This window comes from Rana temporaria, chromosome 11 (genome assembly GCF_905171775.1).
Source record: "Rana temporaria chromosome 11, aRanTem1.1, whole genome shotgun sequence".
NCBI lineage: Eukaryota > Metazoa > Chordata > Amphibia > Anura > Ranidae > Rana > Rana temporaria.
In genome coordinates this window covers 63666953-63692688 of record NC_053499.1, presented here as the reverse complement: position 1 = coordinate 63692688, position 25736 = coordinate 63666953, and positions in this window count along the sequence as shown.

Sequence of the window (25736 nt, the reverse complement as noted above, 5' to 3'; positions counted from 1 at the left end):
CCAGTTGCCCAGCCTGACGTTGCAATGCCAACATACCAACTTGTTGAGCCCCTGTCTGCAGCCCAGCCGGAGGTGTTCCTGTCTGCTGCCCAGCCGGAGGTGTTCCTGTCTGCTGCCCAGCCGGAGGTGTTCCTGTCTGCTGCCCAGCCGGAGGTGTTCCTGTCTGCTGCCCAGCCGGAGGTGTTCCTGTCTGCTGCCAAGCCGGAGATGTTCCTGTATGCTGCCCAGCCGGAGGTGTTCCTGTCTTCTGCCCAGCCGGAGGTGTTCCTGTCTTCTGCCCAGCCGGAGTTGTTCCTGTTTGCTGCCCAGCCGGAGTTGTTCCTGTTTGCTGCCCAGCCGGAGTTGTTCCTGTTTGCTGCCCAGCCAGAGGTGTTCCTGTCTGCTGCCCAGCAGGAGGTGTTCCTGTCTGCTGCCCAGCCGGAGGTGTTCCTGTCTGCTGCCCAGCCGGAGGTGTTCCTGTCTGCTGCCCAGCCGGAGGTGTTCCTGTCTGCTGCCCAGCCGGAGGGGTTCCTGTCTGCTGCCCAGCCGGAGGGGTTCCTGTCTACTGCCCAGCCTGATTTGCCACCGTCTGCTGATCTGCCACCATCTGCGGCCCAGTCTGGCGGCCTGGTTCCTGTTGTCCATCCCGACGTCCTGGGTACGGGCTCCCAGCCTGACGTGCCTGACTTTCAGTTCGATGTGTCACTTTCCCAGCCTAATGACCCTAAATTCGCTGCCTGGCCTGTTTCCACCTCTAGATACCAACTTCCAGACCCTGGTGGTGGTAGGATGCAGGTTCCGCTTCCGGACTTGGGGGGCTGGTCTCCCAATGGGTTAAAGGGCTGGGACCGAAGGACTATTTGGGACTCTTCTGCATCCACATGTACTACCAGGGCAAGGGCAGAATGGGGTGTCCAGAGGCCACCCCTTGGGGGGGGGGGAACTGTCATGATCTGTGTCATGACTCTGGTCACCTGCTGGTGGCACTGTTCTCTTCAGTAACAGGGGTGCAGTTCTGGTGGCCTCCAGCAGGTGTCGCCCAATACAGATTTGCACAGGTATTTAAGCCCGCCCTAAACTGGAGTTCAGGGCTTCAGTATTTTGCTTGTCAGCCTGTTCCCTGCCTGACCTGTTAGCTGTTGCCCATCTGTTCCTGCTTCGCTCCCTGCCCTGGACCCTGTCGCTTATTGACCCCGGCTTGTATTTTGGACTTTGCTGCTCTCTCCTATCCTTGACCCCTGGCTTGGACCTCGGACTTGCTTATGTCTTATCCCTGCATTACCTGCTTAGTGGTTTTTGGTTGCTGTGTCACGCTTGCTTTCATTGATTATTTTTCACGTGTGCTTTAACTTAATAAACATATATATTTTTTCACTATCTTGGTGCCTGTTTCCATTAGTGCAGCCCATTGACCTGTAACTCAGTACTCGGATGCCTGCGTGGGCATCCCCTGACAGCCCCTAAGGATATGCTCTATTACACCCAGAAACTGAATGGGCTGGCGGGGACTGATAATGCTGGACAATCTAAGCACAGTGACTCTGCATTGCATGAGACACAGGCCCTGGCGGCCATCTTTTCTGAGCACAGTGAAGGTGAGGAGTCAGATCTGCCTGACTCTGGGGCCCGGGGCACTATTGATGCTGCTGCACCTGTAACTGCTCAACCCACACCGGCAGACATACTAAGGGCTTTTAATTTGAGCAATGCCTTAGTTAATACTGTGAGGGAAGAATTGTCGCTGCTGCGACAGGATTTCCAGAAAATGAGAGAGCACACCACGGCTGTGGAAAGCAGGGTGAGCGAGATAGAAGACCGCATGACTCCTATAGAACGAGAGGCCAAAGCTGCTTATCAACTGGCGAGGGAGGCCACTGACAGAGCCAAAGTTTTTGAGAACTGCCTCAGGAGAAATAATGTACGCATTGTGGGTCTCCCTGAGAAGGTGGAGGGCAGGGACCCAACGACCTATGTGGAGGGGTGGTTGTTGGACATATTTGGGAAGAACATGTTCTCCCCTCTTTTTGCTGTCAAGCGTGCTCACCGGGTTTCGGCTCGCCCACCCCCGCCTGGAGGGCCTCCTAGGCCGATGCTGGCGAAACTACTGCATTACAGGGATAGAGAAACAGTGCTGCGCCCGGCAAGAGAAAGGGCTAACATACAACATAATGGAACCAGAGTGTCCTTCTATCCTGACTTCTCGGCTGAGGTGCAGAGACGCAGAGCAAAGTTCTTTGATGTGAAACTCCGGCTCCAGCAGCTGCAGCTATCATATGCCATGTTGTACCCGGCTAAACTGTGGGTGATTGTGGAGGGGCAGGCACAGTTTTTTTAATCCGCCAAAGATGCAGCTAACTGGCTTGACTGAAACGAGCAAGCCCTGAGACGGCGATTGCGAGAAGGAGGGGAGGATGGATAGTAGTGCCCTGGCCCATAGCAGACCCTTGAACCGCCGGTGGAAAGTGTGAACTCACGTCTTGGTGAGGAGACTTTGTGTTACGTTTATCCAGTTGACCTCTGGCTGAGGGGCAGTATATTGCTACAGTTCAAGACGAGAGCTTCAGAAATCTTCAATGGCGAAGAGTTTGAATGGGAGGCCTCGTGCCTGTCTTGCCCGGTTGGCAGGGTTCAGAGCAACAGAGTTGGTGAAGGCTGCGGTTTGCACCTTTTTCTTTTTCAGCTTTTTGACGGGGGTTCTTCAGTACGGATATTGCAGCAGCTGACATGAACAGCGTGAACTACTTGTGGGCACTTCCTCCGGCCTTGGCCCAGGGCAAAGTATTCGATGGAGTCTTGGGACTAATGGAGGTACACTTGCTTCCCACTAATTTTTGTTTTTGTAAATGGCAGAAGTCCCTATAGTGTCGTGGAATGTGAGAGGACTTCACTCCCCACTTAAGAGAACAATGATACGTATGTGCCTTAAAAAATTTCAGACAGGGTTTTTTGTTTCCAGGAGACGCATCTGACGGTGGACACTGTTAGCTGTTTACGGTACAATTGGGTGAATAAAGCATACCACTCCACTCATACCTCCTACTCTAGGGGGGTGAGTGTTTTGGTGCATGGCTCCCTGGATTATCAGGAACTGGACAATAGCATCGACCCCGAGGGGCGAGATGTGTTGCTTCATTGCAGGTTGGGTGTTTTGACGTGTATTCTTGCATGTGTGTATGTGCCCCCCCTTTCGCTGCAACGGTGCTGAGGGCACTGATCGCCTACTTGGATGGTAGGCCCGAGGTGCCGTTGCTGGTGACCGGGGACTTTAATTGTTGCCTGGACCCTGCGTTGGATAGACATCCGGCCATAGGAGCCTCTGCCCTCTCCAGGGGTACCCCCCTGGCGCGGTTGTTGTTGCAAGAGGTGGGCTGGGTGGATAAACAATATTCTTGTTTTTCTAAATCTCATGGCAGTTTGTCTAGGATTGACCTGGGGGTGGAAAACGCACGCATGCTTCAGTATGTCTCTAAAATGGAATACAGGCCTCGTAGTGTATCTGATCACTCCCTGTTGATAGTGCATTTGGTGGTCTCTCAGCCCACTGAGCTCCCTAGGGCCCCTTGGAAATTTAACGCCTTCTGGCTAAAATTATTTGAATCCCCTGAGACCATAGAAGAGAGTGTGAGTGGGTTTTTCACTAATCAGGATCCACAGGGGTCATGTGTACAACAGTGGGAGGATTTCAAAATGTTCTTGAGAAGGGTTCTGGTCACAGAAATCACCAAGGTTAAAAAGGCCTTAGCTGCTTTTGTGTTGGAGCTGGAGGAGAGAGTGGAGGCCCTGAAGGGATACTATGTTCTGGACCCCTCTGACTCGGCCAGGGAGGAGTGGCAGGCCGCTCAGTCTGCTTATGAGCGGGTGCTTTCCTCTAAGGCCGAAAAAAATAGGTTTTTCTCTAAGCAGGCATTCTTTGAGGAGGGGGAGAAAATGGGCGTATGCTTGCGCGAATATTGAATTCACAGCAAAGGTCCCCTGCTATAGGGGCCATAAAATCCAAAGCTGGGCCCATTGTTAGCACACCCGAACTCATTATGCAGGAATTGGCAGGGTTTTATGAAGAGCTGTACTGCCCTGGCGCTGCCTATGCGGTGGCGGACCTGGAGCAGTATCTGAGTGGTTTGACATTCCCTAGGTTGACGGTAGAGCAGAGAGCGGGGTTGGATGCGCCCCTTACGGTGGAGGAACTTCAGGAGGCGGTGGGACTATTCCCTAATTGTAAGGCACTGAGGGAGGATGGGATCCCCATGGAAGTCTATAAACAGCACGCGGACGTTTTGTTGCCACATTTGCTCCGGGTGTTTAATGCGGCTCTCCCGCCCTCCATGGCTAAAGCGAATATTGTCCTGCTCTATAAGCCGGGCAAGGATCCAGTTGAACCGGGTTCCTACAGACCAATCTCATTGCTGCAATGCGACATAAAAATCCTGGCAAAGGTGCTAGCAATGCGATTGAATACTGTTATAACGTCCCTTGTACATGGAGATCAGACGGGGTTTATGCCAAATAAGTCTACTGCCATTAATTTACAATGGTTATTTTTAAATATGCAGTCTGACGCGGAAAATGTAGGAAGCAGGGCTCTGCTGTCCTTAGATGCAGCTAAGGCATTTGACAGCATTGACTGGAACTACATGTGGGTTTGGTGATAAGTATATAGCATGGGTACGTTTACTTTACAGTCGTCCGGGGGCCGCTATCAGAGCCTTCGGGTGTCTGTCCCATGGTTTCGCGTTGGGGAGGGGGACGAGGCAAGGCTGCCCGTTGTCCCCTCTCCTCTTCGCGTTAGCCATTGAACCCCTCGCTATAGAGATTAGGGCGATTCCAGGTATAGTGGGGTTTTGCTATGGCCCTCTGCAGGAGAAGGTGATGCTTTACGCGGACGATACCTTGCTCATGCTGGGAGATACTGACACTTCCCTGCGGGAAGCCATGGCAACTATTATAAGGTTCGGGGGGGTACTCGGGCCTGAAGATCAACTGGTCGAAATCTGCCCTGTTGCTGTTAGATGGGGAGGCCACACAAACGGTGACGTCAGCCTGCCCCATACCAGTCACAACCTCCTTTAAATACCTGGGGATTCATGTAACGGCCAACCCAAGGGACTTTAGCCACTTGAACATCTCCCTCCTGCTTCAGAGGTTTAGGGAGACGGTCAAGTCGTGGAACAATCTCCGTATTTCGGACATCGGAGAACTGGAGAAAGTGCAGAGAAGGGCAACCAAACTGATAAGAGGCATGGAGGAGCTCAGCTATGAGGAAAGATTAGAGGAACTGAATTTATTCACTCTTGAGAAGAGGAGAATAAGGGGGGATATGATCAACATGTACAAATATATAAGAGGTCCATACAGTGAACTTGGTGTTGAGTTATTCACTTTACGGTCAACACTGAGGACAAGGGGGCACTCTTTACGTCTAGAGGAAAAGAGATTTCACCTCCAAATACGGAAAGGTTTTTTCACAGTAAGAGCTGTGAAAATGTGGAACAGACTCCCTCCAGAGGTGGTTCTGGCCAGCTCAGTAGATTGCTTTAAGAAAGGCCTGGATTCTTTCCTAAATGTACAGAATATAACTGAGTACTAAGATTTGTAGGTAAAGTTGATCCAGGGTAAATCCGATTGCCTCTCGGGGGATCAGGAAGGAATTTTTCCCCTGCTGTAGCAAATTGTATCATGCTCTGCTGGGGTTTTTTGCCTTCCTCTGGATCAACTGTGGGTATGGAGTTGGGTGTATAGGATTTTACTGTGTTTTTTATTTTGTTTTTTTATTTTTTGTGGTTGAACTGGATGGACTTGTGTCTTTTTTCAACCTGACTAACTATGTATTTCGGTGGCGGGCAAGGTGAACCTGGTGAAGATGAGTCTAATGCCGCAATTGCTTTACTGTCTTCACAATGCCCGGGTGGTGATTCCTCTAAAAGTCTTTTGCATAGTGAACTCTATATTCCGGTCTCTGATCTGGAAGAATAAGCCACCCAGGATTAAACTGGAGCACCTTCAGAGGCCCAAAGACAAGGGCGGGCTGGCACTGCCCAACCCGTGGTTGTACTACCTGGCGGCGCAGTTACAACACCTGTTGGGGTGCTTCGGGAGTGAGCCGGCTGGCTCCTCTGTGACACTAATGCTCCACACGGTGGGGGAGGGGCCATCCCCATGGCACTTGAAGCCTTGGCTTTCGCCAAACCTAATAAGAAGTACCCCACGTATAATCTCATACAAAAAGTGTGGAATAAATGCAAATATATTCAACAAGCTGACGGTTATAGTGACTACAGCCCCCTATGGCATAATGATACTTACACAGAACTGGCCAAATTACAGATAGAGCTGGGTGAAAAAAGCTATGGGGTTCACGCATATTAAGCATGTATTTAAACATGGGAGGCTCAGGCCGTTTGCAGAATTGCGGGCGGACTATGGACTCCCATCCTCAATGCTCTTCCAGTATCTGCAGTTCCAACACAGTAAGGGCTCAAAGTAGGTCTTCTGAGTGGCATTTGTCACCAACCCCAGTGTTTGGTCTCCTGGGTGATGCTGTGTCCTCGAAGGGATTCATCTCTCAATGCTACGCCATACTATTACAGTACTTCCTGGGACAGCATCCAGTCATGGTGAGGGAAAGGTGGGAGAGGGACATGGGCCAGCTGGATGGAGAACAGTGGGAGGAGATATTTCAGGGGGTGAGCTCCTGCTCATTGAATGTGGCTCAGCGACTTACTCAGCTATATATCATTTTCCGGGTGTACTATACACCGCATAGATTGCAACTGATGGGGATGCAAATTTATGATACATGCACTAGGTGCAAGCGTGACCATGGGGATCTCACACATCTCCTGTGGAGGTGCCCCAAACTGCACAAATACTGGGCTGAGGTAGTGAGTACTGTCAATTTTGTATTTGGGGTATCTATACCTGTGGACCCCAGAATCTTTTTATTGGGCGTGTTGGAGGAGTATGTGGAGGAGGTGTACGCAAGGGAGGCAGTGCAAAAGGTGTTGTTCCAGGCCAGGAAGTTGATTATGTTCCACTGGAGATCTGAGAACCCTCCGACTTCAAGGGAATGGATTGCTAAGATAGGTGACATGTTACGTATGGAGAAGCTTATTTATCAACACAGAGGGAGTACTTGGAAATATGTGAATCTTTGGGCTCCATGGCTGGATACACCCAGGTTTTCCCCGGTGGATCTGGTCTTGGACAGACTGTTGGGATTACATGCGGGATGAGTGCCATAGTATGGGAAACTGTGTGTTATGGTGGGAGTGATGATAATCTGGTGACCTTAATGCTGTGTTTGTTTGGTTTCTGATGGATGTCCTTTTGGTTTTGCTGTACAATGTATAGATGTCATAAGCTGTATACCACCTTTTCATCAATAAAAACTTTTTTGTTGGATAAAAAGAATAGATCTGCATAATATATTTCAACCAATGGTTTTAGTGCTGTTTGGCTGTACACTTATCAGCTTAATTTAATATGGCACATGTGTATAAAAAAGCATGTGTGGGGGAGCGTAAAGAAGGAGCAGACTATATGCATCCATAAACACAAGCAGTGGATGGGTATATGTACTCTCACCAAGTCCTCGGTTTCATTCCTCCTTACGCAGTTGCGGCACTTCCTACCCATCGGTCTCCGCAGTGGGTGCTCTGCAGTCTGACTCCTTGTAAGACATAGGTGACTATGGTGTCACTTCCCTGGAATTCAAGTGGCCAGGAACATCCGCGCTTATCCGTTTGATTTCTAGAGGAATGCTGTTTGGGAGATTTTCCTTTCTTTTTTCATTTATACCCCTATTGGTAACTATACTCTATGCAACTTTCTCATATACATATTATCTGTTTTGTTTAATATGCTGACTACTGTAATGCTAAAAATATAATTTATCAACAGCAAATCTATCCCCTGAGGAAGACCGTCATAATTCAGGCCGAAATGCGCTAGGAACTCTTTGCAACAGACATTCAATAGACAATGTTGTGTGTAATCACATGTTTGCATTCTTCTGTATAATTTTTAATGACAAAACATCCACAATCAGATTTCCTATTTTTAAATGGCAATGTGTATATGTTATGATGATAACCTTTTAATAAAAAAATAATTTTAACATTTTATGTTTCTAATTCACCACCTTTGCTGCATCAATACCCTAATGGGGGAACCTTCCCATATTCTATTACCCAGGGCGGCAGCACCATTAGCACTCTGTATATGTGTCTTTTCCTTATTATATTGGAAGTACATTAGGTGTGATCAATTTTCAATTATACGTACCATAGCTTGTAGACTCTATAACTTTTACACAGACTGAATAATATGCACTGATTTGAGTTAATTTTACCAAAGAAATATAGAAGTTTAAAAACAATGATAAAAATGTCATATGTGTACAGTGTTGCATGGCTGAGTAATTGTCATTCAAAGTGCAACAGCACTGAACGCTGGGAAGAAAGGGAGTGACAATTTCCAGTATTGAGGTGGTTAAAAACAGACTTTTGTGCAAATCCTATTTCCCACTTTGCCATAAAGGTGTTTGCAACACAGGATGCACATTTTGCACCCATCGCCTCACCAGTAATTTGTCCAAACAAATGACTGTCACTAAAAAACAATTGGGTCCAACATTGACCATAGAGAGGCCATTCAGTGTATTGAACTAAAGGTTGGCGATAAAGGTCTATATATTCTCCCAGACTTGCTGTCAGGAAATCTATGCCAATCACTGTTTATTAAATTTTTGACTTTTTTTGTGACTGTGCAACTAGGGGTTAATCACAGGGAGGTGGGATCTGGGGGCTCCCCTATTTTAAAGGAGGTTTTGAGATTCTGATAAGTTCCTTAACAACCCTCCATTCTTGGTACCGGGTAAGAATGAGATTACGTAATTGAAGCTTGACAGAAAAGAGAGCCAATTGCGCCCTTCTGGGAGATAAGCATTTGGACCTTTGAGGAGATGCCTCCATTCTTTAAGAGCTAAGATGATAGCTAAAAATTCTCAGTCCCCAATCTTGTAATTGCACTCTGCAGGAGACTATTTCTTAGACGAGTAGCCACAAGGATGCATAGTGCATAGTGCCCTCAGAGGTAGGATGTTGAGACAGAAGGGCTCCTACTCCAGTCTCAAATGCATCAACCTCAAGAATGAAGGGTAACTTAGGAACAGGATGTGCCAGTACTGGAGCAGAAACAAAGGCATCCTTGAGAGAATCAATGGCTTTAATGGAATCTAGAGACCAATTCTGTGGGTTACGGTCCTTTCTGGTCATATCATTCAGGGGTTTGACCAGATAAGAGAAGTTACGGATACATTTCCGATAATAATTAGCAAAGCCAAGAAAACATTGTAGCAGATGTAGACCTATGGATTGAGGGCGCTGTAGAACTGCAGATATTATCTCTGGTCCATCGAAAAACAGGCAGTAAAAATTAAATAACCCAAATATGTAACCTGTTCACGATGGAACTTTTCAAACTTACAATACAGGTTATTGTCTTCCAGTCTCTGTAGCACATGGGAGACATCTGTGTGGCAGCTCTCAGGGGATTTGGAATACATGAGAATATAGTTTTGAGATAAACCACCACCCATTCCTGCAACATATTGAATACTGAAAAACCACAGGGGTGTCCAAATGGCATTACAAGATTTTCATAATGTCTTTTCCTGGTATTAAACACAGTTTACCATTCATTGTCCTCCTTGATCCTCACAAGATTGTATGCCACTCTCAGATCAAGCTTCTTGTAAAACGTTGCTCTTTTGAGGCGGTCAAATAATTCTCTAATTAACAGAATCAGATAGTCGATAGCATGAATCGTGATGCAACTCTTCTTTTTCACAAAGAAGAAGCCAGTACCAGCAGGAGATGAAGATTTGCAGATGAACCCTTGAGAGGGCATGGCACCAGATTGAAGTTCAATTGCACAATCATACAGTCGGTGAGGAGGCAAACTACCGGCTTGATCTTTGTCAAAGACATCGCTAAATTTGTGGTACTCCTCTGGCAAGGAGGAGAGTGAAGCGTTGCACAAGACATCTGCCACCTTCTGAAAACATGTTTTACTGCATTGTGACGACCAGGAAATAACCTCAGCGCAAAGTCAATCAAAAGAGGGGTTGTGCCTCGGTAACCAAGGATAACCAATTATGATCGGGTAATGAGGTGAGGAAATTACTTGAAATTGTATTATCTCATGGTGAAGAGCCCCTAGAGCCATGATCAACAGAGCAGTCTCATGAGTCACCTGGGCAGTGTGGAGGTCTCCCATCAATAGCCTCAATGGCAAGTGGAGTGACACAAAGTTGCAGCAGAATTGAGTGCTTAGACACAAAGGCACTGTCTACGAACAGTAACCAGAAAAACAAAAAAACTGCGCTACAACACAATGATCACCAAGGCAGCAGCTAACGTGTGAAGTACACAAATAAGCATAAAAGACAAAAAGCCGCGCCGAGATTAGGTTGATAAAGTCCACTACTACAGTATAATTAATATCGATGGATACAGTCTGTGGGCTTTAAAGCAGAGGCAAAGGTTGCACTCAATAATAAAAGGACACTGGTTCCATGTAGTGTGGCACAACGATGTATTGATGGATGTAAATTCCTCCAACACCCAGTGACATGCATGCAGTATGTGAATTCCTCCACCTGAAAAACAAAGCCTCTTACCAGAAGGTAAGAACTCAAAGCGGATGGCTATAGCCCAGCCTCGGCCTTTACTTTCTCCAGGGATCCCGGATCAGGAGTCCGCAGTGTCACAATCAAAAGATCACAGTCGCGATTGTCAGCCCGCTCCGGTCCAGGCACATGATAGGCAGCTGCTGCAGGGGAAAGAATGGAGAGCTGCGCAGACAACGGCTGGGACATGAGAGGCTATGGTGATGTCACTGGTCTTGGAATTCCCAGGTATTGTTGAACGCTTCCTCCCTGTAGCCACTGCTTACTGATACGTGGGATCATGTGACCAGACGTTCCCAGTTTTCCTTAATATTGACATCCTATAAAGTGCTTCTACGTTCCACCAGTGCTCAAAGATAAAAACGGCGTTTTTATCTTTGAGCACTGGTGGAACGTAGAAGCACTTTATAGGATGTCAATATTAAGGAAAACTGGGAACGTCTGGTCACATGATCCCACGTATCAGTAAGCAGTGGCTACAGGGAGGAAGCGTTCAACAATACCTGGGAATTCCAAGACCAGTGACATCACCATAGCCTCTCATGTCCCAGCCCTTGTCTGCGCAGCTCTCCATCCTTTCCCCTGCAGCAGCTGCCTATCATGTGCCTGGACCGGAGCGGGCTGACAATCGCGACTGTGATCTTTTGATTGTGACACTGCGGACTCCTGATCCGGGATCCCTGGAGAAAGTAAAGGCCGAGGCTGGGCTATAGCCATCCGCTTTGAGTTCTTACCTTCTGGTAAGAGGCTTTGTTTTTCAGGTGGAGGAATTCACATACTGCATGCATGTCACTGGGTGTTGGAGGAATTTACATCCATCAATACATCGTTGTGCCACACTACATGGAACCAGTGTCCTTTTATTATTGAGTGCAACCTTTGCCTCTGCTTTAAAGCCCACAGACTGTATCCATCGATATTAATTATACTGTAGTAGTGGACTTTATCAACCTAATCTTGGCGCGCCTTTCTGTCTACGAACAGGCCTGCAGCCCCAGAGTCGACTAGAGTCTGTGTCTCGATGAACGACTTGAACCAATAAAGGGTAACCAGAACTAAGGTCTTAGCCTTCAGGATAACTGGGGACATAAGAACACCACCTAAGGTCTGTCCCCTTACAGGACCCCAAGCTGCAGGCATTTCCTGGATGGGTAGGACAAGACTTTAAAAAGTGACCTGCCTGGCCACAATAAGGGCACAATCTCTTAATAAATTATGTTGCTATGGGTTTGTCAATGTGAGTGTGAAACTTAACTAAATTACAATTAGTTTGCTAAACCACCTTGTATACCACCCTGTATAATCAACAAATGCCTTTTATTTTAATCTAATACTGTTTCTGCCTTTTTCCTAATTTGTTGCATCTCAGTGCTGCTGATCTCTTCCAGCTCATTTGCTGACACTTTTTTTTTATAGATGCACGTTAATAATGGCTACATGGTGAGTATTCAAATCAAGACAACAATGGACCATACCTGCATAATGTGAGTAGAAATGGTAATTTAAAGCCTCCATCATAAACTTGTGTGTTAACAAGATAAAGTTTACATGAGATTTTAATGTTTAGGATGACATATGCTTTAAACACTTTCCCACCACGCTATAGCTGATATACAGCTACATCTAGTTCTTGGAGGGCATCCCTGGTGGCGCACATCAGGAAGTGTCTGTGATCACTGTGTTCTTTGGACACAGGGGATCACAGATCAAGGTAAAGGCCAGTGGCCCTTTACCATTTAATCAGCTGCGTCCAATCATATCTGGACACATGTAAAGTCTTGGTTATCAGTAGAGTTGAGCGGACACCTGGATGTTCGGGTTCGGACCCGAACCCGGACTTTGAAAAAAATGTTCGGGTTCGGGACCGAACCCGGACTTTGACCCGGACCCGAACCCCATTGAAGTCTATGGGGAACCGGACTTTTGACTACAAAAATGTCTCTAAAAAACTAAGGTAAAGGGCTGGAGGGCTGCAAATGGCAGCAAAATGTCGGGAAGAGCATGGCAAGTACTCTGGAAATAAATGTGGATAGGGAAATAACTTAAAATAACATAAAAAAAAATATATAATGATTTTGACCTTGGAGGACGAGGTCCATACAGTTTTGTTTAAAATTATTCAACCCCCCAATGCTGTAAAGGGTTTTAGGGAATTTAGTGTACATTTGTAATTGTATTCAGAATGAAATCCTACAAGGACTTCTTAAAGAACCATATGCAACTAATATGACATCAATTGGTTTTGTAATACAGTAGTAAATGCAAAATTCAAGGCAAAGGGCACTGTTGAAATGCTACCTGGTCGTGGCAGAAAGAATATGCTGGCTTTGACTGCTGTGCACTACCTGAAGCGTAGAGTGGAGAAAAGTCCCTGTGTGACTGCTGAGCAACTGAGAAAAGATTTGACAGATGTGGGTACTGAAGTTTCTGCTCAGGCAATACGGCGCACTGCGTAATGAAGGCCTCCATGCCAGAACTCCCAGGCACACACCCCCTTGTTGTCTCCAAAGAATAAGAAGAGTCGACTGCAGTATGCCAAAAGTCATGTGGGCAAACCACACAAGTTTTGGGATTGTGTTCTGTGGACTGATAAAACAAAATTAGAACTGTTTGGGCCCATGGATCTACGCTATGTTTGGAGGAGGAAGAACAAGGCCTATGATGAAAAGAACACCTTGCCTACTGTGAAGCATGGCGGGGGGTCAATCATGCTTTGGGCCTTTTTTGCTTCTGCAGGTACAGGGAAGCTTCAGCGTGTGCAAGGTACCATGAATTCTCTTCAGTACCAGGAGATATTGGATGACAATGTGATGCAGTCTGTCACAAACCTGAGGCTTGGGAGACGTTGGACCTTTCAACAGGACAATGATCCTAAGCATACCTCCAAGTCCACAAGAGCATGGTTGCAGATTAAAGGCTGGAACATTTTGGAGGAGCCATCGCAGTCACCAGACTTAAATCCGATTGAGAACCTCTGGTGGGAATTAAAGAAAGCAGTTGCAGTGCGCAAGCCTAAGAATGTGACTGAAGGTGGAAGCGGCGGTGGAGGAGGAGGAGGAGGAGGTAGCCAACACAGCAGGTTTTGGTTTTTAATTGATTTATTTTTTAAATTAGGGTAAACCCCAAAATAGTGAGACAGATCTAGGGTTGCTACCTCATCCCTTTAAACCTGAACACAGAGTAATTACACAGGTTCTGGGGCTAATTTAATGTCAATAAGGCACCAAGTGAGTTTAATTAGCAGCAACTTAATCAGCCAGAGAACCTGTGTAATTAATATGTTTTTTCTTTTAAAGGGATAAGATGGCAACCCTAGAAAGATCAGAAAAAAACAATGGGTGGGTAAGGCCGGCAGAGTGTCTATTCTGCACAAGGTACGGACAAGTCCTGTGGGATCCATGCCTGGTTCATTTTAATGACAGTGAGCTTGTCCACATTGGCTCTGGACAGGCGACTGCGCTTGTCTGTGATAACGCCCCCTGCCGTGCTAAATACACGTTCAGACAATACACTGGCCGCAGGGCAGGCCAGCACCTCCAAGGCGTAAAGGGCAAGCTCAGGCCATGTGCCCAATTGGGAGACCCAGAAGTTTAAGGGGGCATAGCCGTCATTCAGTACGTGTAGGCGTGTGCACACATACTGCTCCAACATTTTGCTGAAATGCTGCCTCCTGCTAAAACGTTCCATATCAGCTGGTGGTGCTGTTTGTTGTGGCGTGCTGACAAAGCTTTTCCACATTTCAGCCATGCTAACCCTGCCTTCTGAGGTGCTGGCGGTGCCCCTGCTGCGTTGGCGACCTCTTCTTCCTCCTCTGCCTTCGCCTTCTGCTTCCACTGTGCCCCCGCTGCCAGGTGGGAATTGCGCTTGTACTCACGCATCTTGCGTTCACGCTTCAGTGAGGGGATTAAGGACGGTACATTGTCCTTGTAACGGGGATCCAGCAGCGTGGCCACCCAGTAATCAGCACCAGTTATAATGTGCGAAACACGCCGGTCGTTGCAGAGACACTGCAGCATGTAATTGCTCATGTGTGCCAAGCTGCCCAGAGTCAACGAACAGCTGTCCTCTGTGGGAGGTGTATCATCTGTGTCCTCTGTATCCCCCCAGCTACACACCTGTAATGGCCATGAGCTGGTCTGGATGCCATCCTGCTGTGAACATGGTTCCTCCTCCTCCTCCATGTCTTCCTCCTCTTCATCCTCCACCGCGTCATCCTCCAGAACTGTGCCCTTGCTGGACAATTGTGTACCTGGCCTTTGTTGGTGCACGAACCCACCCTCGGAGCCACTTGTGAATGACTGCCCTGAAAGCCTTGGAAATGATCCCGATTCCTCCTCCTCCTCCTCCTCCTCCTCCTGTGCCACATCCTCTTCCATCATCGCCCGTAGCGTTATTTCAAGGAGGCATAGAACTGGGATAGTCACGCTGAGAGCGGCGTCATTGGCACTGGCCATGTTGGTGGAGTACTCAAAACAGCGCAACAAGGCACACAGGTCTCGCATGGAGGCCCAATTAATTCTTGGTAAAGTGGTTCTGTTCCGCAGAGCGACTCACGCGTGCGTGCTGCAGCTGGAACTCCACTATCGCCTGCTGCTGCTCGCACAGTCTGGCCAGCATGTGCAAGGTGGAGTTCCACCTTGTGGGCACATCACATATGAGGCGGTGAGCGGGAAGGCCGAAGTTACGCTGGAGCGCTGCCAGGCGAGCAGCAGCAGGGTGAGAACGCTGAAAGTGCGCACAGACGGCCCGCACTTTCTGCAGCAGCTGTGGCATATCGGGGTAAGTTTTCAGGAAACTCTGCACCACCAAATTCAGCACATGCGCCAGGCAAGGGATGTGCGTCAAACCAGTTAGGCCCAAAGCTGCTACGAGATTTCGCCCGTTATCGCACACCACCAGGCCCGGCTTGAGGCTCACTGACGCCAACCACTCATCGGTCTGTTGTTCCATGTCCCTCCACAACTCCTGTGCGGTGTGTGGTTTTTCCACCAAACAGGAAAGTTTTAAAACTGCCTGCTGGCGTTTACCCATGGCTGTGCTGAAGTTGGTGGTGAATTTGTTACGCTGACTGGATGAGGAGGCGGTAGAGGATGAGGAAGCGGAGTAGAAGGAGTTAGGAACATGACGCAAACTGAAGCGCCCTGCAATCCTCGGTGGTGGAAGGACATGCGCCAAACTGCTATCTGCCACTACATTTAGCCAGTGTGCTGTTAGGGAGATATAACATCCCCGACCGTGCTTACTGGTCCACGTATCCGTAGGTAGGTGGACCTTGGCACAGATGGCGTTGCGCAGTGCACACCTGATTTTGTCCCCCACTTGGTTGTGCAGGGAAGGGATGGCTCGCCTGGAAAAGTAGTGGCGGCTGGGCACGACGTACTGTGGGACAGCCAATGTCATCAGGCTTTTAAAACTCTGCATCTCCACCAGACGGAATGACAGCATTTCAAAGGCCAGTAATTTTGAAATGCTGGCATTCAGGGCCAGGGATCGCGGGTGGGTAGAGGGGTACTTCTTCTTACGCTCCAGTGTTTGGGAGATGGAGAGCTGAATGCTTGCATGGGACATTGTGGAGATGTTTGGTGACCCAGGTGGTAGTGTTGCTTGCCGGTCCTCTAATTGAGGGGTGGCAGGTGGCACTGTGACTACGGAGGTGGATGAAGGGGCAGAGAGGCCCGAGACTGATGCAGAAGAGGAAGCAGGAGGAGCCAGAGACCTTTCTTGGTTTTTGAGGTGTCTACTCCACTGCAGCTCGTGCTTTGCACTTAGATGCCTGGTCATGCAGGTTGTGCTCAGGTTGAGAACGTTTATGCCTCGCTTCAGGCTCTGATTGCACAACGTGCAAACCACGCGTGTCTTTTCATCAGCACATTGTGTGAAGAACTGCCACGCTAGGGAACTCCTTGGACCTGGCTTTGGTGTGCTCGGTCCCTTGCTGCGTTGGGCAGTCGCAGGCGTACTGTCTAGGGGACGGACGCTCTGCTTTGGCACCCTGCTCCCTCTTCTGCTGTGCTGGTGGCTCTGTGCGACCACCACCTCTTCCTCCGCACTACATGGGTCACCTGCATGAGGTTGATTCCATGTCGGCTTGAGGACCTCATCGTCCTCCACATCATCTTCCACCCAGTCTTCACCACTGCCCTCCTTGTCAGTCTTCACAATTGCAAAAGCACCAGCAGCTGGCAACTGTGTTTCATCATCATCCAAGACGTGCTGTGATGGTCCCCCATGTACTCATCTTGAAATATAAGTGGTTGGGCATCGGTGCACTCAATCTCTTCCCCTTCTGGGGCTGGGCTAGGTGGATGGCCCTGGGAACACATGCTAACAGACTCATCAAAAAGAAGAAGAGACTGCTGCATGCTTTGGGGCTCAGACTGCTTGGCTGATTTGCAAGGGGGTGAGGTGAAAGACTGATGGTGGACATCGGCTGCAGGCGCCAACTCTGAACTTTCAGCACAAGACTGGTTGGAAAACAATGTGAAGGAACTGGAGGCACTGTCAGCAACCCAATCTACTATCGCCTGTTCTGCTCCTGGCCTCAACATTCGCAGAGATGGATTAGGCCCGACCAAATACCGCTGCAGGCTCTGTCGGCTACTCGCACCTGAGAAAGGAGTTTTACTTGTGCGTGTAGCTGGCACAGATCGACCACGTCCTCTCCCTGTAACAGGAGCTCCACCAGCAGCACTACGACCGCGGCCACGTCTCTTATTTGACGTTTTCCTCATATTTCTTAAAATATGCATTTAAATATTTAAATACAACAATAGTGTAATATGGTCAAATAGGCAGAGATTCACCTATATATATCTCTACCTATAGCAAGATGCAGGAACCTAGCCCTAAACAATGTACTGCACAGACAGTATATCATAGGGGACAGGTAGAGTGCTGGTGAAATAGGCAGAGATTCACCTATATATTTCTCTACCTATAGCAAGAATCAGAAACCCAGCCCTAAACAATGTACTGCACAGACAGTATATCACAGGGGACAGGTAGAGTGCTGGTGAAATAGGCAGAGATTCACCTATATATTTCTCTACCTATAGCAAGAAGCAGGAACCTATCCCTAAACAATGTACTGCACAGACAGTATATCACAGGGGACAGGTAGAGTGCTGGTGAAATATGCAGAGATTCACCTATATATTTCTCTACCTATAGCAATAAGCAGGAAGACAGCCCTAAACAATGTACTGGTGGAGTGCTGGTGAAATGGGCAGAGATTCACCTATATATTTCTCAAATTTAGGGTCTTGCCCTAATTTTGAGAAATTTTAAATACAAAAATAGTGTAAGCTGGTGAAATAGGCAGAGATTCACCTATATATTTCTCTACCTATAGCAATAAGCAGGAAGCCAGCCCTAAACAATGTACTGCACAGACAGTACAGTATATCACAGGGGACAGGTAGAGTGCTGGTGAAATAGGCAGAGATTCACCTATATATTTCTCTACCTATAGCAAGAAGCAGGAACCCAGCCATAAACAATGTACTGCACAGACAGTATATCACAGGGGACAGGTGGAGTGCTGTTGAAATATACAGAGTCACCTATAGATTGCTGACTGTCCCTATAGGAAAATTTCTGGAAACCTGTCCCTGAACTATGTACTGGACACAAACACAGTATATCACAGGTGCACAGGTGGTGGCAGGTGCAGTGCTGTTGAAATATTCAGAGTCACCTATAGATTGCTGACTGTCCCTATAGGAAACTTTCTGGAAACCTGTCACTGAACTATGTACTGGACACAAACACAGTATATCACAGGTGCACAGGTGGTGGCAGGTGCAGTGCTGTTGAAATATTCAGAGTCACCTACAGATTGCTGACTGTCCCTATAGGGACATTTCTGGAAACCTGTCCCTGAACTATGTACTGGACACAAACACAGTATATCACAGGTGCACAGGTGGTGGCAGGTGGAGTGCTGTTGAAATATACAGAGTCACCTATAGATTGCTGACTGTCCCTATAGGATAATTTCTGGAAACCTGTCCCTGAACTATGTACTGGACACAAACACAGTATATCACAGGTGCACAGGTGGTGGCAGGTGCAGTACTGTTGAAATATACAGTCACCTATAGATTGCTGCTGTCCCTATAGCTGAACAAAATTCCTAAACTATATGAAGCACAGCAAATGTCACAAGAATAAAGAGTGCTTGTTGAGATTTCTGAAGCAGGATACACCTAAATGACACTGTCCCTAAGCAGCAGCAGCCTCTCCCTATGATAACTAAAGCACAGTGACAATGAGCCAGATACCATATGATGATGCAGATATCAAAGAAATAAAGTGTGCTTGTTGAGATTTCTGAAGCAGGATACACCTAAATGACACTGTCCCTAACCAGCAGCGGCAGCAGCCTCTCCCTATGATAACTAAAGCACAGTGACGACGAGCCAGAAACCATAAGATCATGCAGATATCAAAGAAATAAAGTGTGCTTGTTGAGATTTCTGAAGCAGGATACACCTCTCTAACTCTGTCCCTAAGCAGCAGCAGCAGCCTCTCCCTATCATAACTAAAGCAGAGTGACGATCTGTGCTGTGTGCCTCTATCTAATATAGAGGCTGGTCACATGATGGGTCACATGCTGCACTGGCCAATCACAGCCATGCCATAAGTAGGCATGGTTGTGATCAGTTCCCAGTCACAGTAGTAAAACGAATGGCGATTGGCTGCCGTGCAGCGCGCCAAAACATACCCGAACTCCGATCCCAGACCCAAACTTTTTCCAATTATTCGGGTCCGGGTTCGGGAAAAACCCAAAGTCCGTACCGAACTTTACAGTTCGGGTTCGCTCAACCCTAGTTATCAGCTCTCCTTTTCTCACAGAAAGGAAGCAAGAGTCAATCGGACAGAGTTTACACCAATCATCAGTCCCCATCAGTGCCCATGAGTGCTGCCTCATCAGTGCAGCCTCATCAGTGCAGCCTCATCAGTGCCCATGAGTGAAGCCTCATCAGAATTCATCAGTGCAGCCTCATCAATGATCATCAGTGAAGAAGAAAATGTATGTACTGTATTTGCAAAATTGTATAACAGAAACAGAAAGAAAACTTGTTTTTGTCTTTTCATTTATTTAGCAAAAAAAAAAAATTCAAGTGGGGATTAAACTTTACCAAAAAAAACTCTATGGGCCAGATTCAGAAAGGAGATACAGCGGCGTATCTCCAGATACACCGCCGTAATTTCAAATGTGCGCCGTTGCATCTTTACGCCGATTCACAAAGCTAGATACGCCTGAAAACATGGCTTCAGCCGTCCGACGTAACTTGCCTACGCCGGCATATCGTGGGCGCATAGTTACACTGGACGCATCGGCGTTCCCATTAAAAAATATGCAAATGAGTAAGATACGCCGTTTCACGAACGTAGTTGTGCCTGGCGTGTCAATATAAGTCGTTTACGTAAGGCGTCTGACCGACGTAAAGTTACCCCTGCTATATGAGATGCAGCCAATGATAAGTATGGACGTCGAAACAGTGTCAAATTTTACACGTTTTACGTCGTTTGCGTAAGTCGTCCGAGAATGGGACTGGGCGTAGGTTACGTTCACGTCGACTAAGTATTGAGCGGGGTAATTTACGGAGAAAATTTTAAGTGATACTTAGCATGCGCACGCATGCGCCATTCGTAAAGCATGTCATTTACGCGGGGTCACAAATCATTTACATACAACACGCCTACTACCAGCCTAGTTTGAATTAGGCGGGCTTACGCCGGCCCATTTACACTAAGCCGCCGTAACTTAGAGCGCAAGTTCTTTCTGAATACGGGACCTGCCGTTCTAAGTTACGGTGGCGTAATGTATCTGAGATACGCTACGCCGGCCTAAAGATAGGCGATTCTCTCTGAATCTGGCCCTATCTGTTTAAAAAAAATGATAAACATTTTATTTGAATATAGTATTGCATGACTGCGTAATTGTCATTTAAAATGTGACAGCAAATTGGCCTGTGCAGGAAAGTGGTGAAAGTGCCTTGTATTGAGGTGGTTAAATAGGCTTTTATTTTTTAGAAGATTCCTTTAAAGCTGAAAGGGTTAAAACATTTGTAAACCATGCTACCGATTTTTTATTTCCCTACATGAAAAATGTGATTTAACATCTGCTCCAAATTTGCTTCTCTTTAATCTCCATTTATTCATTCTTATCCCAACATCTGTGTCGGTCTGAAATTGCTAACTTGAAATGATACTTGTGGTGCCAATGGTGGTTTTATGTTCCTCAGCTGAAAAGCTCCATTTATATGGCTATATATTTGATTTTCTAAAACTGTTCCTTTATAAACAATGTAAGTTGCAAACAAAAACACCTAAAAGAAATGTGTTTTTCTTTCTTATCTTTTTTATGATTTTGAAATGTCGAACACAATTGGCAAATACACTCATTATTTTTAGTCTTTGCATTTTAAATTGGTTAGTTTCTGCCTATTGTATAAAATAAATGTAAAATGTGAAATGAAAGTTAAACTCTATTCCTGTTTTAGTTTGGAATGAGTGGGTAAGGTATAGAATAAATATCATATTTTTCTATTCAGGCATCCTAATTGGGGAGATTTATATTTAGGTCCTGATGTTGGGAAGATTTACCCTCAGTTCTTGCCAGTGAGAGGGAAATTAAAAAAGTTGTCATCACTGAATTGGAAGGGGGCCCTTGTTTGCCTTACAATAGTTGAAATGGGAAGAAGAAAGCAGACAGAACCTGCCAGCCAATAACTTTTTTCTTTTGCTTTAGATGGAATAGGGAAGGGGGAAATTAAAGTTTTTTTTTTACAGCTGTCTATGTCCCTGTTGTGCAATGCCCCTCTTTGTGATGGCCATTATTTCTATTCTGAGATTGCTCAATTTCCCACTGTATGCATCAATGGGATAAGGTCTCCAATTCCTTGGGAACACAAGGACTTTAAATGTATTAACATGATATATTGAGTATCTTTCCCTTCTCCAAAATTATGTATGGGTCAGACAAAAAATGGACTAAGAAAGAGGAGTCTCATCTTTACACTAGTTGTGTATTAAAGAAACCTTAACAAGGGGAAATATCAACCTCCATTGCATCACATTTGTTATAAGTTTGTCAATCTTTCATGAAAGGATTAAAAGTAATGGGCTTACACATCCTTTCCCTCAGTAGTAGGGATTGCTTTACCAAAGGAAGCCTAGTGGATTTAAAAATCTACAGAAGGCATCTCATGTAGGCATGAGTGAGGAACTCATAGATAGATAGATAGATAGATAGATAGATAGATAGATAGATAGATAGATAGATAGATAGATACTGTAGATAGATACTGTAGATAGAGAGTTTAACAGACTGTGTGTCACTTACAATTTGGAGTAGGGAAGCTGGCTGAAAATATGAGAAAAGGATAAACAGTGAACACAGGGGGTTAGATAAATTGCATGAACTAAATAATTACGAGTAGAACAAAATATATTATTTGGAAATCTGCCATATAAGATTACACTGTCCATAGGATTGAATTTAGGAATGAACAGAATTGTCACCCTGTAAAATAAAGACAATTAATAGATTTACTGGCAGGATTACTCGGTAACAAACCTATGCTGCAAGGGATGCAGAAAAAAAAAAAACAATGGCAATTTTATTTGTATTTCACCCTATATCTAATTAATGTGGTAAAGCTCTGCCGATTTCCATCATTCAATCATGTGCAAGCAAAAATACTGAGTTTGCTTTATTTTCCGTGCACCTGATTGGATATTATTTACCACAACATTCACTAAGCTCTGGGGAAAATAAATGCAACTGCAATATCAAAGTTCACAGTATACTCTCCTTTAGTAAATCAACCCTAAAGCATCTAAAAAGAAACAAGTTCTGTGGTGCAGTAGACATGTGCAGAACGAAAAATATTTTTTAGTTTCATTTCAATTTGCTATTTAACCTCCCTGGCGGTATGATTATTTCAGAAAAAAGGTGCTGAAAGTGGTACCATTATTTGCAAGGAAATTTGGCGTTTTATACTGTAGGTCTGTAATTCTTTGGAATAACTCACTTAAATCTGACCAAACAAGAGACTAGTAGGCATCCCGGGTATGACATTTTTTTAAAAACAAAATTATAAATTATAATATAATAAATAATTATAAATAATTATAACAAGTAATAATAAAACATATTCAATAATGTAATCAACTCAAAATCACTTAAATTTGCTCAGTTGCAGAATTGTCGCTGTCATTTCTTTTATTTTTTTATGACGAATTCCCCCACAAATCGCTATCACACAATTCTGCAAGTGATTATAATTTATTGTCGCTGTTTTCTAGCTGCTCTAAAATAATTGTTGACATAAAGGAACACTTTTGGTTGCTATGGACAATATACAGTTTGCAGGCAGAAATAACCGTTTTTATTATATAAAAGTACATGTAGGGCACTGGGCAGACCACTAGGGACAAGGGGTGTGTGTATTTTTTACATACAGTACTGTAATCTATAAGATTACAGTATACTGCATGTAATGTGTTTGTTTACGTTTTTGAATTTGGCGCTGTTCTCCGCTCCTGTGCATCGTAACGTCGCAGGGAACGGAGATCGGCGGCACAGGAGGACACTGTGTGAATCGAGCGAGGTCCTGCTCGCTCACACAGCGCGGTGGCATCGCTGGATCCAGGGACAAGGTAAGTAACTTTGTCTGCTGCTGCAGCGAGGCAAGCCCGAGTCTGACTCGGGGGTTACCACTTTTGGTATAAAAATCTCACCCCGAGTCAGACTCGGGAATACCGCTAGGAGGGTTAAAAAATGTTGTTGTGTTCCATTTGTTTCATTCATCTTGAGAATTAGTTTTGTTTTATTTATTTGCTTTCGAATGCAATTTGAATTTTCAGAATTTGGTCCAATTGAACTCATTTGGAGCAAATTCGAAAAAATTGGAATCAAATCATATTCAAATTGATATTTTTATTCTTTTCTAAACTCTAATTTTGGGAGACAGTTATATGGCTTATAAATTATTCAATTCTATTTTTTTTTGTTCTATTCTATAATTTTTTTTCCACAAATATTTTTATTTATGAAATTAAGTATAATAAAGTATTGTACAAGTAGATTAAACAGAGATTGTGCAGTAACAATGACAATAGGTAAACCAATACAGAAGTATAGCAATCAAGTCTGAAGTCCTGCAATATGTCATATGACATTTGACTAAAGGGCAACATTTGGATTAAGCCACCTGGGTGGTTCAGACATTTTTCCTTACTCAATGGCAATAAAATAGGTCATAGTCAAATACCTTTGAAAGATAAACATGTACTGTATGGAAAAGTCAAATGAAGTGTGTGGTGAATCTAGCTAGGACTGGTTTGTAGTGGATAAGCTATTTGTGGGATACGATGAGAGAGTCATGTATGGAATATGCAAAGTGTTTTTTTCAGATAGAGCTTGGTAAGAACCAAAGATATTGAATGGGTCAGCGATGAGAGATAGGGGACAAGTGGGGGAGAGGAGAGAAGAAAAAAAGGGAGGGGGTTGTCCATCACCTACTACCCTCCCCAATGAATGGTCAGTTGCATATAGTTCCATCAGGAACTTATATATTTTGTGGAGGGGGAGGCCCTTAAAGAACTGGGATTGCAGGTTTCCAATTTGGATGGTGAAAGGGGTATATATAATTTCTTGGGAGTGGGGTCTAAAGTAGAGTAGCTCAATTGTTTAATGTCTTTATTGTGTTTCTGATAGTGTATCCAGCATGTTCACTTGGTCCCAAATTGTTTAGGGGTGTCCCGAGCAATGTGATTTAATTCTTCCATCTCAACAATTTTTTTTAATTCTACTAAACCATTACTTAATGAGGCATTGTTTGGCTGCATTAACTACTTGCCGTCGCCGCACCGTCATAATACGTCCACAAGGTGGCTCTCCTAGGCGAGATCACGTATTATGACGTCCTACCCTTTAGCCGCCACTAGGGGCGCACGCGCGCCGCCGGAGGCGCGCGCACGCGCCCCCCGCTCGCCCCCGACTCCCGTGCGTGTGCCCGGCGGGCGCGATCGCCGCCGGGCACACGCGATCGCTCGGTACAGAGCGGGGAACGGGAGCTGTGTGTGTAAACACACAGCTCTCGTTCCTGTCAGCAGGGGAAATGCTTTTCTTCGGTTCATACACTGTATGAACCGAGGATCAGTGTTTCCCCTAGTGAGGCCACCCCCCCCCCCCACAGTAAGAACACACCCAGGCATACTTAACCCCTTCCCCGCCCCCTAGTGTTAACCCCTTCACTGCCAGTGGCATTTTTATAGTAATCTAATGCATTTTTATAGCACTGATCGCTATAAAAATGCCAATGGTCCCAAAAATGTGTCAAAAATGTCCGAAGTGTCCGCCATAATGTCGCAATACCAAAAAAAAAAATCGCTGATCGCCGCCATTACTAGTAAAAAAAATATTAATAAAAATGCCATAAAAATACCCCCTATTTTGCAAACGCTATAACTTTTGCGCAAACCAATCAATAAACGCTTATTGCGATTTTTTTTTACGAAAAATATGTAGAAGAATACGTATCGGCCTAAACTGAGGAAAAAAAAATGTTTTTTTATATATTTTTGGGGGATATTTATTACAGCAAAAAGTAAAAAATATTCATTTTTTTCAAAATTGTCGTTCTATTTTTGTTTATAGCGCAAAAAATAAAAACCGCAGAGGTGATCAAATACCACCAAAAGAAAGCTCTATTTGTGGGAAAAAAAGGACGCCAATTTTGTTTGGGAGCCACGTCGCACGACCGCGCAATTGTCTGTTAAAGCGACGCAGTCCCGAATCGCAAAAAGTACTCTGGTCTTTGGGCAGCAATATGGTCCGGGGGGTAAGTGGTTAATTAGGTGCATTGCTAGTGATTTGTGGTTGGATTTATGTGTCAGAGGTGAGTGGTGTACAATAAACTGTGCTGAATCTATTATTTTCAAATTCAAATTTATTCTATTCAAAATTAAAATTTCGAAAGATGGTTATATTCCTTCTAATTTATTCTATTCATTTCGAGTCTATTCTAATCTATTCAAATGTGTTCTATTCAAA